Genomic DNA, 13,416 nt, shown 5'->3' with positions numbered 1-13,416 from the left:
CTCCTTTCACGTCCCTTATTCCAATAAATATTCACGCGAAAATGTTCATCATCTAGCATATATTAGGGGGAAAAAATGCATGTTTGGATCCAGGTAGAACCCTTTTGGGTTCCACGTAGAATAGTCATTTTCACAGAGGGTTCTACATGGAACCCAAAAGGGTTCTCCAATGGGGACAGCTGAAGAACCCTTTTGGACCCATTTTTTCAAAGATGGTATTTTATTTTTATTTGTATTTATCCTTTATTTAACTAGGCATGACGACACAGCCTGTATGAAAACTCTTGTTCATTGTTACCTTTTCTTATGAAAGTGGTTAATGGTTTAGATGCCTTAGAATGATTGACGTCCTAAAACAGTTGGTCTTTGATTCCACAGGCAGACATGTCTAGTAACACTGCACATTGTATTGTCAAGAGACAAAGAGACATTGTGTGGTCTTTTTTTTCATCTTCTTTTGTATGCACGACACTGAGTGTACAAAACATTAACGACACCGGCTCTTTCCATGATATAGACTGGCCAGTTGAATCCAGGGGAACGCAATGATATCTTATTGATGTCACTTCCGTCAGTGTAGATTAGGTATTCCCAAACTGGGGTACCCCAAATAAAAATGTGTCTTCACATTTTCAAACAGTCCATCTATATTTCCCAACAGGGCTATACATTTGGGTGAGTTTTTTTCTTTGCCTGAGTAGCATTGTTTCACTGCCAAAAACAGCAAATTATCAACACAATGTCAAATAGAGGTAGCCTAGTCAAATAATTAACATCCAATCACATTAACCGTTACTCTCTTGGGGGAATTCCAATAACGGTCTGTTTGTAGCCAAACCTAGCTGCTGCTCATGTTGGTATCTGTGCTGATGGCGCAAAAGCCATGACAGGGAGTTGCTCCCGACGCCACTTGGGTAAACTGCAGCATCCACCGAGAGGCTCTTGGGTACACTGCAGCATCCACCGAGAGGCTCTTGGGTACACTGCAGCATCCACCGAGAGGCTCTTGGGTACACTGCAGCATCCACCGAGAGGCTCTTGGGTACACTGCAGCATCCACCTGGAGGCTCTTGTTGCCAAGGGAATGCCTGACAGCTCGAAAGACGTTTTGGACACTACAATGAAAATGGTTAACTTTGTTAAAGCAAGGCCCCTGAACTCTTGTGTATTTTCTGCACTATGCAATGATATAGGCAGCGAGAGTTATTTTCGATTAACAAATAAGGTTTTATATGTAAGATGGCAAAATGATAGATTATTATTATATTATTTGTGGCAGACCAGGGGGTTTAGTCAAGACGTTTACACAGATCAGACATGGACAGAGTAGGATTAGCTTCAAGGGTGTTTATTTAAATAATAAATCAAAAGAAAAGGATAGGTCTCCCCCATGACACCCTCTCCGGGATACCGTCTTCTGGGCTCTGGGTCTTGCTGTATCCTGTCGGGCACAAAAACTGAACTCCCTCCTTTTAGCTCAGGCACCGTCTCCAACTATACAGAAGTCACCTTTCTTCCCCCAGTCCCTTCCCTTGTGTGCTGCACTTCTGGCAGCTTTATTGGACTCGTACAGCTGGTGAGCAATCAGCCCTTGATTTATCACCAACCACAATCAGCCCCAATTAGTCCTGTCCGGAGAGCACGTCGAGACCTGGCACGTCCAGCAGAGGGAGCTATCACCTCGTAATGTAGACTCCGTCTGCCACCAGGCATCGACGAGTCTCACCCTGGTGGCTGACCTGCTGTATGCCACCCCACCTAAGCTCAGTCGGGGAAGGGGCTGTCGTCAGTGTATGTTACTCTTCTCGATATGGCATCTGCGTTTCCATGCTTCGCCCCTGACCTGTGCACAACAGAAAAAGAGAAGCGTTGAAGGGACAAGAACCACCTGGTGACCTGATCATTTGTGTCCCTTCCCCTGGACATCCAGACCAGGGGAGCATGGTCAGTTACCAGGGTGAAGTGGGTACCTAACAGGTAATACTTGAGAGTGTCTTGCGCCCACTTCACCGCTAGACACTCTTTCTCAACAATCAAGTACTTTTTCTCTCTAGGTATTAGCTTTCGGCTTATGTATATGATGGGGTGCTCCCTGTTGTGTATCTGGGACAGAACAGCCCCTAGTCCCGTGTCACATGCATCCATCTGGACCAACATCGGCACCTGGAAATCGGGCGTTACAAGAATCAGATGGGAGCACAGTGCTTCCTTCAGGCGCCTGAGCGCCACTTCTGTCTCGTCCGTCCATTTCACTGTTTTCGGGAGGCAGCCCTGGTTAGATCGGTGAGGGGGGAAGCCATAGCCGCAGAGTTGGGGATTAACAGGCTATAGTATCCTGCAAGTTTCAAGAAGGACTTGACCTGGGTCTTGGTGCGTGGAACGGGCAAGTCACATACCTCGTGAACCTTCCTCTCCTGGGGCTTGACGTTCCCCCGTCCGATCAAATACCCCAGGTATTTAATCAAATACCCCACCTCCTCAAACCCTAGTTTGCATTTCTTGGGGTTCGCTGTCAACATGGCTTTCCTGAGCGCGTCCAGCACCGCCTGGAAGCATGTCAGTTGCTCTTCCCAACCTTGGCTGTGGATGATGATATCATCCAGATAGACCACTGTGTACTGCTGGTGGGGTCGAAGTACTTTGTCCATCAGGTGCTGAAATGTGGATGGGACTCCATGGAGACCGAACAGGAGCACCTGGTACTGATATAGTCCATCTGGTGTCGAAAACGCTGTCTTCTCCTGGGAGAAGGCTGTCAACGGTACCTGCCAATATCCTTTGGTCAGGTCAAGGGTGCTGATGTTCCAGGCCTTTCCCAATCGGTCAATGAGTTTGTCCACCCTCAGCATGGGGTAGGCGTTGAACAAGCTGATGTTGTTCACACCCCAGAAGTCATTACAGAAGCACAGGCTACAGTCCAGTTTGGGCACCAACACGATGGGGCTGCACCTGGCACTGTGGGACTCTTCAACGACCCCCATCCTCAGCATAGCCTCCAGTTCCTGCTTCACGGCCTTCCTTCGGGCCTTCGGAATCCGATACGGACGTTTTCGTACCGTTTCCCCGGGCCGGGTACGGATGTGGTGTTCAATGAGGGTCGTGAGGCCCGGCTTCTCAGAGAACACCGCCATGTTTCGATCGATGAGCTCCCTGAGCTCTTGCTTCTGGGCCGGGTCGAGGTCCTCAATGCTCGGGACCACCACTGGTACCGTTGGCGTCCTGGGTCTCGACCAAAACACGGCCAAGGCTGTCCTCTCGTTAATTGACGGGTCCCAGCTTCTCGTATGGTCCGTGACATGTCTCCAGGAACTTACTTTCATCCGTGGGGATTAATACCAACACCCTGTCGTTTTATTGAACCTCACGACGAGTCCATCCGTCTGTGGGGTCATCCATCTGCGGGTGAAAGACCGGATCTGCTTGATCTGCAGGAGAGCACACAAATATTTCATTAGGCGGGACATAAACTCAGTACCTTGGTCTGTCAGGATTTAGTTCGGGATGGCCACCCGGCTAAAGAGGTGGAACAGCTCCTGGGCGATTCCCTTGGATGCCGCCCGTAGGGGAATGGCCTCAGGATACCGGGTGGCATAATCTCCTATCACCAGGATGCATCGGTGTCCTCGTGCTGTTTTTACCAGGGGTCCAACTATGTCCATGGCAATGCGTTTACAGGGCACCCCGATGATCGGTAGGGGGACCAGTGGGTTTCGGAAGTGCGCTTTTGGGGCAGTGAGTTGACACTCCGGGCAGCTGTGACAGTAGTCTTGCACGGCCCTCCTCATCCCGGGCCAGTGGAACCGGGCGGCGATCCATTCTTCTCCTTTCCCAGGTGCGCCCCCAACAGGTGGGTGTGGGCCAGCTGAAGAAAGGTTCCCACGTACCGTCAGGGAAGCAACAATACCTCTTGACGTTCCCCCTGTTGGCAGGACACCTGATACAAAAGGTTATTCTTGATTTGGAAATTGGGGTATCGCCAGTCACTCACCCCCGGAAGTAGCTGTCCATCCACCGCTATCATTTGCGCTGCGGCGGCTTTCAAATTCGAATCCGCCCACTGGGCCGTCTCGAATTGTCCCCTCAGTTGGCCCCCAGCGGGGGACTGGCCCCTCGAAATCGAAGAGGGGGAGGCTGGGCTACTCCAGTGGTCCCCAGGGGGGGGGTCGGGTTCCGGCGCCCCCTCTGACTCCGACTCCAGACCTGTAGATACAGGTTGGTCAACCGGTTGCTTCCGGGCCACTCAGACGCTCAGGGTCGTCCCCGCTCTCTTCTTCCGCCAGCTCGTATCTTTTTCTTCAGCTCGTGCCCCCATAGGGCCGCGAACAGCGGACAATCCCGTTCCACTAGGAGAGGTACCGGCAACTCTGGTACTGCACCCACCATCATCTGGCAGCTCCCTTGTTGTGTCACGATGTTGGTCCATATGGTTGGATACTGCTTTGTGTCAAGGTGAACACAGGAAATGGACATCTCCCTACCACCTTCAGTCTCCTGGTTCAGCAGGCTTGTGGTTATGAGCGTAACCATACTTCCAGAGTCTAATAGAGCTTCCATGTCGTGTCCGTCAATCTTTACCGGGACCATGGGTGCAGTTGATTCGTGGTGCGAACAACAGGAGGTGACATGGTGGGTCACGCCGTGAACTACCACGCCTCCGGGGCTTGCTGATGGCATCGAATACTCTCGAGCTGGGCAATTCCAGGCAATGTGCCCCCGGGCGCCACACTCAAAACACCTCTTTTAATCTCCATCTACCTGGGAACTTGTGGCAGACCAGGGGGTTTAGTCAAGACGTTTACACAGATCAGACATGGACAGAGTAGGATTAGCTTCAAGGGTGTTTATTTAAATAATAAATCAAAAGAAAAGGATAGGTCTCCCCCATGACACCCTCTCCGGGATACCGTCTTCTGGGCTCTGGGTCTTGCTGTATCCTGTCGGGCACAAAAACAGAACCAACTCCTTTTAGCTCAGGCACCGTCTCCAACTATACAGAAGTCACCTTTCTTCCCCCAGTCCCTTCCCTTGTGTGCTGCACTTCTGGCAGCTTTATTGGACTCGTACAGCTGGTGAGCAATCAGCCCTTGATTTATCACCAACCACAATCAGCCCCAATTAGTCCTGTCCGGAGAGCACGTCGAGACTTGGCACGTCCAGCAGAGGGAGCCATCGCCTCGTGATGTAGATTCTGTCTGCCACCAGGCCTCAACGAGTCTCCCCCTGTAGGCTGACCTGCTGTACGCCACATATTATTTGTGCCCTGGTTCTATAAGAAACTCACACTCATTCTTTCTTATGATTAATAAATGTATTGTATAGTGTGTGTGTGGCAGGCTTACAATGATGGCAAAAAACAACATTTGTGTCATGCCCTGACCATAGAGAGCCATTGTTTATCTATGGTGTAGTAGGTCAGGGCGTAGTAGGTCACTAGGGAGTGATCTAGTATATCTATGTCTATGTTGTGTTCTAGTTTCTTTTTCTATGTTGGTGTTTTTATGATTCCCAATTAGAAGCAGCTGGTAACCATTGTCTCTAATTGGGGATCATATTTAAGTAGTTATTTTTCCCACCTGTGTTTTTGGGATCTTGTTTATGTGTAGTTGTCTGTTAGCACTCCATTGTCGTGAAGTTTCGTTCATTCTTTATTGTTATTGTGCATTTCAGTAAATAAACATGTGGAAACCATATCACACTGCACCTTGGTCCGATAATTCTTACGACGAACGTGACAATGTGAGAGTGTGCTGACCCTGGTGCCAGAGGGGGTATGCAGCTGGAGGTTGAAGGTTTGAAGGGGTACAGGACTATAAAACGTTTGGGAACCACCGGTGTAGATGAAGGGGAGGAGACAGGTTAAAGAAGGATTTTTAAGCCTTGAAATAATTGAGACAAGGATTGTGTATGTGTGCAATTTCAGAGGGTGAATGGGCAAGACAAAATATTTAATTGCCTTTGAACAGGGTGCCAGGCGCAATGGTTTGAGTATGTGAAGAACTGCACCGCTGCTAGGTTTTTCACACAGTTTTCCCTGTGCATTAACAATGGTCCACCACCGAAAGGACATCCAGCCAACTTGACACAACTGTGGGAAGTACTCTAGTCAACATGGGCCAGAATGTAGGCTGTTCTGGGGGCAAAAGGAGGCGCAATGCAATATTAGGAAGATGTTCCTAATGCTTTGTCCACTCAGTGTACATGGAGGGTGGTCACGTGTCCTAGCAAGGCAGAGGGTCCCTCCTGGGTGTGAGTCGAAATCAGGAGGAAGCGGTACTCGCTAAGCAAGCAGCGATGTGGCAGCCAGCTGCTCCAACCTCTGCTGATATTTTTGTTGGACATTGGATCCGATGGACAATAAAGGGATCTTAATTTAAAATGGATGTGTGTGTGGTGTGTGTGTGTGTGGTGTGTTTGTGTGTGTGTGTGTGTGTGTGTGTGTGTGTGTGTGTGTGTGTGTGTGAAGGGGTTTATTGCTTTTCTAGGGCCCGTCTTTTGGTCCGGAAATGGAGCCATTGTGCTTTTAACCGTATTTCTAGCAATATTTTGTATTGATGCTGGTAGAAAATCCTAGGAAATGTTCTGTAAATGATACAAGCCGTCTCCAATCAATCTATCAACTTCTGGTTGTGCAGGTGGGTTTGGCAGGAGTATCGCCTGAGAAGGGAGGCGTAGCACAAGCATTTCGCTACACTCGCATTAACATCTGCTAACCATGTGTATGTGGCCAATAAAATTTGATTTAATTTGATTTAGCTCTGCAAATCTTGATTGCACAAAACCTATTATATGGGAGGTAATACTATTATTTTGTAGATCAGTGATTCTACACCTCACTTTGCTCAAGCTGATCTTCTCCAATGGACTCTGAAGTTGTAGATGAAACATGTGTCAATTAGGGGCAGTTAAAAAAGCTCTATGCAGAAATCGCTCCGCCATTTCCTGGTTGCTAAAATTCGAATAGTTCGCCTAATTTCAGTTTGTGCCAAAACCAGCAAGTATAGAGTAGAGAATCGCTTTACCGTCTAAACCGCTGTGAAATATAATTTCCATAACCAAACATATATATTTTTCATGTTTGAAGTTGGTGTACAAAATTGAAAGTAAAAGATGCAGAAACTAAACTTAAGAACGGGAAGCATTAAAGTCTTAGACTTGCGTTCAATGAGAATGACAGATCTATAACACACATTTCTATGTGAATTTGGTCGGGTCGCCCAAAACGTTACATACTGCAGCATTAAAGGGAAAGTCAATGAAACCAACCATGGAGGAATACAGAATACAGAAAATATTAGGAATTAGGAATTTGAAGTCAATCCACATCATTCTGAATTTATTTAGGACTAATTGGATAATTGCTTTCCGATTAGTTCACACAGGGTGTGAGAAGGTGCTATTTCGGCCTCTTGAGAGGTGATCTATGATGATCTTTATGAGGGGTAGAAAAGAACTGGAACGAAAGGAGGAACCAACTATTGCATAGGGTCTCTTTGCCAGCCAGTCCGGAATCAGTGGAGGCCGGTGGGAGGAGCTATAGGAGAACAGGTTCATTGCAATGGCTGGAATGGAATTAATGGAACGGAGTCATACATGTACTTTCCATATGTTTAATGTGTTTGATACCGTTGACCAACCTGTATCTACAGGTCCGGAATCGGAGTCGGAGGGGGCGCCGGAACCCGACCCCCCCCCCCCCCCCCCCCCCCCGCCGGAACCCGACCCCCCCTCCCCTCCGTGATTTCGAGGGGCCAGTCGAGACCCCCGCTGGGGGCCAACTCAGGGGTCAATTCGAGACGGCCCAGTGGGCGGATCCAAACTTGAAAGCCGCCGCAGCGCAAGTGATAGCGGTGAATGGACAGCTACTTCCGGGGGTGAGTGACTGGCGATACCCCAATTTAAGGAAATCAGTCAATTGAAATAAATGCATTAGGCCCTAACCTATGGATTACACATAACTGGGCAGGGGCACAGCCATGGATAGAACTGGGAGGTCATAGGCCCACCCACTTGGGAGCCTGGCCCAGCCAATCAGAATTCGTTTTCCCCCACAAAAGGGCTTCATTAGACAGAAATACTCCTCAGTTTCCATCAGCTGAAGAAGCCGGATTTGGAGGTCCTAGACTGGCGTGGTTGCACGTGGTCTGCAGTTGTGAGGCCGGTTGGACGTACTGCCAAAATCTCTAAAACAATGTTGGTGGCTTATGGTAGAGAAATTAACATTACATTCCCCAGCACAAGGTGCACCTGTGTAATGAGCGTGCTGTTTAGCAGCTTCTTGATATGCCACTCCTGTCAAGTGGATGGATTATCTTGGCAAAGGAGAAATCCTCACTAACAGGGTTGTAAACAAATTTGTTACACCCCTAATAAATACACGGGATGAGACCCGTAATAACAAATGCGCAGCACGAAAGCCGAAACAACAAAGCACAGGTATTCACAAGACCAACAGACATGGGGACAATAACTGACCAAGACAATGGTGAACAAAGGGCACAATTATACAATTACTAATCAGGGGAATTGGAATCAGGTGTGCGTATTGACAGTTCAGTGACGCCTAGAGCCCGGTGACATAGACCTCCGGTACTGGTGCACGGAATGTGCAGCAGTACCGGGGGGATCCGTGACAGTACCAAACCCCGACCGCTGCACTAGCAGCGGAACAACACCAGCCTCGAGGACGACCACAGGGACGTGGTGTGGGTTGGTCAGGGCCAGTTGCAGCTGCCGAAGTTGCACCGTCGGACGGGCCAGTTGCAGCGGCGCCGGACGGACCAGTTGCAGCTGCCAAAGTTGCGGTGTCGGACGGGCCAGTTGCAGCTGCCGAAGTTGCGGCACCGGACGGGCCAGTTGCAGCGGCGCCGGACGGGCCAGTTGCAGCGGCGCCGGACGGGTCAGTTGCAGCGGCGCCGGACGGGCCAGTTGCAGCTACCGAAGTTGCGGCGTCGGACGGGCCAGTTGCAGTGGCGCCGGACGGGCCAGTTGCAGCTGCCAAAGTTGCAGCAGCGTCAAATGGGCCAGTTACAGCTGCTGAAGTTGCGGCATCAGACGGGCCAGTTGCAGCTGCCAAAGTTGCGTTGTCGTCGGACGGGTCAGTTGCAGCTGCCAAAGTTGCGGTGGCGTCGAAACAGCTGCCGAAACAACAAAGCACAGGTATTCACAAGACCAACAGACATGGGAACAATAACTGACCAAGACAATGGTGAACAAAGGGAACAATTATACAATCACTAATCAAGAGAAATGGGAACCAGGTGTGCATAATGAAACAGTTCAATGACACCTAGAGGCCGGTGACATAGACCTCCGGTATTGGTGCACGGAATGAGCAGCAGTACCGGGGGATCCGTGACAATTTGCCACCCAGGTATCCAACTGCATCCATCTTTCCCTGAAGTGTAACTCCCGATCACTCCTCCATGGTTAGATAAGAGCCGTTGAAATGTATCTGTCAAAGATAGACAGTCGTGTACAATAACTACAGTAAGGAGAAAGATACAGTATGGTTAGGAGAAAAATACACTGAGAAGAAAGATATTACACTCTAATCCAGTTAGGGAAACAGTCTATATAGGCCATATCATTTTGTGAAGGTATGCTCTTTACTGTAATATGATACAATATATAAAACGGTACATACTGTATGTGATATTATGTGATATTATAAAACACAAAAAAACAAGCTCATTTGTATCAGTTGGTGGTTGTTGAGGTGGTCGTTGGCTAACTTGTCTCTACCTGTAATCCCTGGACCTTTGTTGTCTGTCAACTGCTGTAAAGGTGTCAAATTATGAGCCGGACGATAAGCCATATTGTCTTACGTTATGCTATACGTACACACATGGATCACCTTACACCTGTGACAAAGGTCTCAAACAAAGACAAAGAAAGCAAGCATGAGTAATGTTATTGGCTGTTTGCTGCAGGTGTAGGTTCATGTAAGAAAATGGCACCTATTACCTAGTGCACTAATGCAGTGCACAATGGAGGGGATAGGGTGCCATGTGGGATGTACACTGGTACTATGTAACACCAGAAGGTTGTGGAGAAGGATAGATGCCCACAAAGAACATTGGGAAACAGTTGTCGTGTCTGGACTATCATTAAATGGGAAGACTGTGTATTATCAAATAAAATATCTTAGTTTAATTATTTTGTGATTAAACTAATCATGTAAACATTAATTAACTAGGCAGTCGGGGCACCACAGGAAAAGGTTTAGAGTTAGAATTATAATTCCCTGAATATAACTCTTCAGATATTTTAATATCTGATCAAACCAGTCGCTTATTAATGAATTATTATTATTACCTCATCAGTTCTCATTACTGAACGACGCAAACCCTTGGATATCTGCACAAACCATCGTTTCTATAATGAATCAGCAATATACAAATTGGCTTAATTATTTATTTACTAACTAACATAAATAATCACACAGAATTACATAACAAACAAACAGTAGATATTTCCGTTACTACATGATACAAAGAAAAGATCCCGAGCCGATATGATGGATTGGTAGACAAAGGAAAGGGGTGGGGACTGAGAAAGACTAAATGAATTCACTACACACAGTGGATAATTATAATCACTGCTATCGTAATCCTTCGAGAATAATTGCAATGTATATATTTACGCCGTATGTCGTTGTTTTCTTCTATGTTGGAATCCAGTTCCTGGTTAACTTTCCCAGAAGTCACAATGTCTTTCGTGGTTGTAGGTGGTTAGAATGCATACTTCAGAGTACCATTCGGAAATGTTCTAATAGATAAATGCTTTGGCGGTTGTCGGTATTCTCGTTCTAGATTTACGTCATTTCTAGCTGCAGACTAGTAATTATATGTCTAAGATTTGCTCTTATTCTGTGGTGATCGATAGTGTCAGAGTTGAACCATTTCCAGCTGTGTAGCCAAAACTACAGCTGTATGGTCTAATGATCTCAATTGTAGCCATTCCAACGTGGGGACTCTGTCCCGGCGTTCTCTGACTTAATGTATATTTTGTAGGAAGTGGGTTTTAAACTCTTGGGAAGAAAGTGTGGTTCTATGACGCCTAATGTGATGTCTGGGCTCACGGGGGTGTGGCCACTGACTAGTTGATCTTTATATGAAAATCCATACTCTCATTTAGAAAGTTAACATAACATTACATCTTTTCACAAATAGTTGAATGTTTAATCACATAAGTTTCACAATATTTAGATGTAAATCAGACAGCTGGGAAAAGTACACTTTAAGAGATACAGTTATATGTGTTTCCTGTCCTTCATGAGATCACAAATGAAACACACTCGTCATAACTGTCCCTTAAGTGTCCACGGACCATTCCCACACTCTCAAAAATATAAATATTGTTTAGTTCTCCCATTTTGGGGATTAGGAGTTTTGAACGAAGAGAAGCTTTTTGTTCTGGTAGTGTCACGCGTTACTAGGCGTGGAAGGTAGGAGTCAGGCGCAGAGAGCAGAGGGTTCAATAATAGATGATTTAATTTCTCCGGGCACAAAACGGTCACGCCAAACACAGGGCGCAGAAACACTGACCAGCCCAAACACACAGGACAAAACGATCCGGAGAAAAAATACAACCACAACCGACAGCGAACACAAAATAATCCCGCACAACCCTAAGCGGGCCTAACAGGCTTACATAGACCAGAAATCAAGAAACACAAAAGAAACAGGTGCAACTAATAAGACTAAACCAACAGACAAGGGAAAAGGGATCGGTGGCGGTGACGAAGACCACCGAGCGCCGCCCGAACAGGCAGGGTAGCCACCTTCGGCGGGAGCCGTGACAGGTAGAATCTCTCCCTCAATACTGCATGGTATTTATGACCGATGTAAAACCTGACATGAGAGAGAGAGAGAGAGAGAGAGAGAAGGGGGAGCCATGTTATACACCCAAAAGCCCACATCGTGACACAGTATACAAGGACACAGGTCAAAGGTCAGACCTATACCTGCATAGTTACACTTAGTTCATGTCAACCATGTTTTTTTGTCAGAGCGTAAATGTTCAGGTTGATAGTGTAGTTCCTATTCATACATGTTGTAACAACATCAAACACTGCAGGTGACTAGCCTGGTCCCTGATCTGTTTGTGCTATCATGTCCGCTCGTTGGCATGACAATGAGTGACAAACTGAGTTGACATGATAGCACAAATAGATCTGGGACCAGGCCCAACAGGCTGAACAATCAACAATAATACAATTCTAATCTGAATCTGCCACGACTACGATTGTCTCCTCCTACTGCATTCATGCTTCAAGGGAAGGCATCATTTGTAAAGATCCAATGGTTGTGGAATGTTGTTGTTGTTGATGATGTCCGTAAGCAGGAAGTTGGCCAACTCTATTAATTACATCATATCACTAAGTCTACTTTTAAACTGTGTAAATTAAACAGTTGATATTTAATGTATTTGGCAGCTAAAGGAGCTTTTGCATTTGTGTCTATTATGGATCCACATTAGCTGCTGCCAAGGCAGAAGCTATTGTTCCTGGGGTCCAGCAAAAAGGCAGTTGTAACATTTTAACACGTTTCACAAAACATTAAGTGTGTGCCCTCAGGCTACTACTCTACTACCACATACAGTCAGAAGTTTACATACACTTAGGTTGGAGTCATTAAAACTTATTTTTAAACCACTCCACAAATTTCTTGTTAACAAACTATAGTTTTGGCAAGACGGTTAGGACATCTACCTTGTGCATGACACAAGTAATTTTTCCAACAATTGTTTACAGACAGATTATTTCACTTATAATTCACTGCATCACAATTCCAGTGGGCCAGAAGTTTACATACACTAAGTTGACTGTGCCATTAAACGGCTTGGAAAATTCCAGAAAATTATGTCATTAGCCTTCTGATAGGCTAATTGACATAATTTGAGTCATTTGGAGGTGTCTATCTATTTCAAGGCTAATGTATTTCAAGGCCAATCCGTGCCTCTTTATTTGACATCATGGGAAAATCAAAAGAAATCAGCCAAGACCTCAGAAAAATAATTGTAGACCTCCACAGGTCTGGTTCATCCTTGGGAGCAATTTCCAAACGCCTGAAGGTACCACGTTCGTCTGTACAAACAGTATAATAGTATGTAGAATTGTAGTATAAACACCATGGGACCACGCAGCTGTCATACCGCTCAGGAAGGAGACGCCTTCTGTCTCCTAGAGGTGAGCGTACTTTGGTGCAAAAAGTGCAAATCAATCCCAGAACAACAGCAAAGGACCTTGTGAAGATGCTGGAGGAAACAGGTGCAAAAGTATCTATATCCACAGTAAAATGTGTCCTATATCGACATAACCTGAAAGGCCGCTCTGCAAGTTAGAAGCCACTGCTCCAAAACCACCATAAAAAGACAGACCACGGTTTGCAACTGCACATGGGGACAAAGATCGTA

Source organism: Oncorhynchus mykiss, chromosome 8, assembly GCF_057628025.1.
Source record: "Oncorhynchus mykiss isolate SJ-2025 chromosome 8, ASM5762802v1, whole genome shotgun sequence".
In the NCBI taxonomy this organism is placed as follows: domain Eukaryota; kingdom Metazoa; phylum Chordata; class Actinopteri; order Salmoniformes; family Salmonidae; genus Oncorhynchus; species Oncorhynchus mykiss.
Note: the sequence above shows the minus strand (reverse complement) of the source record.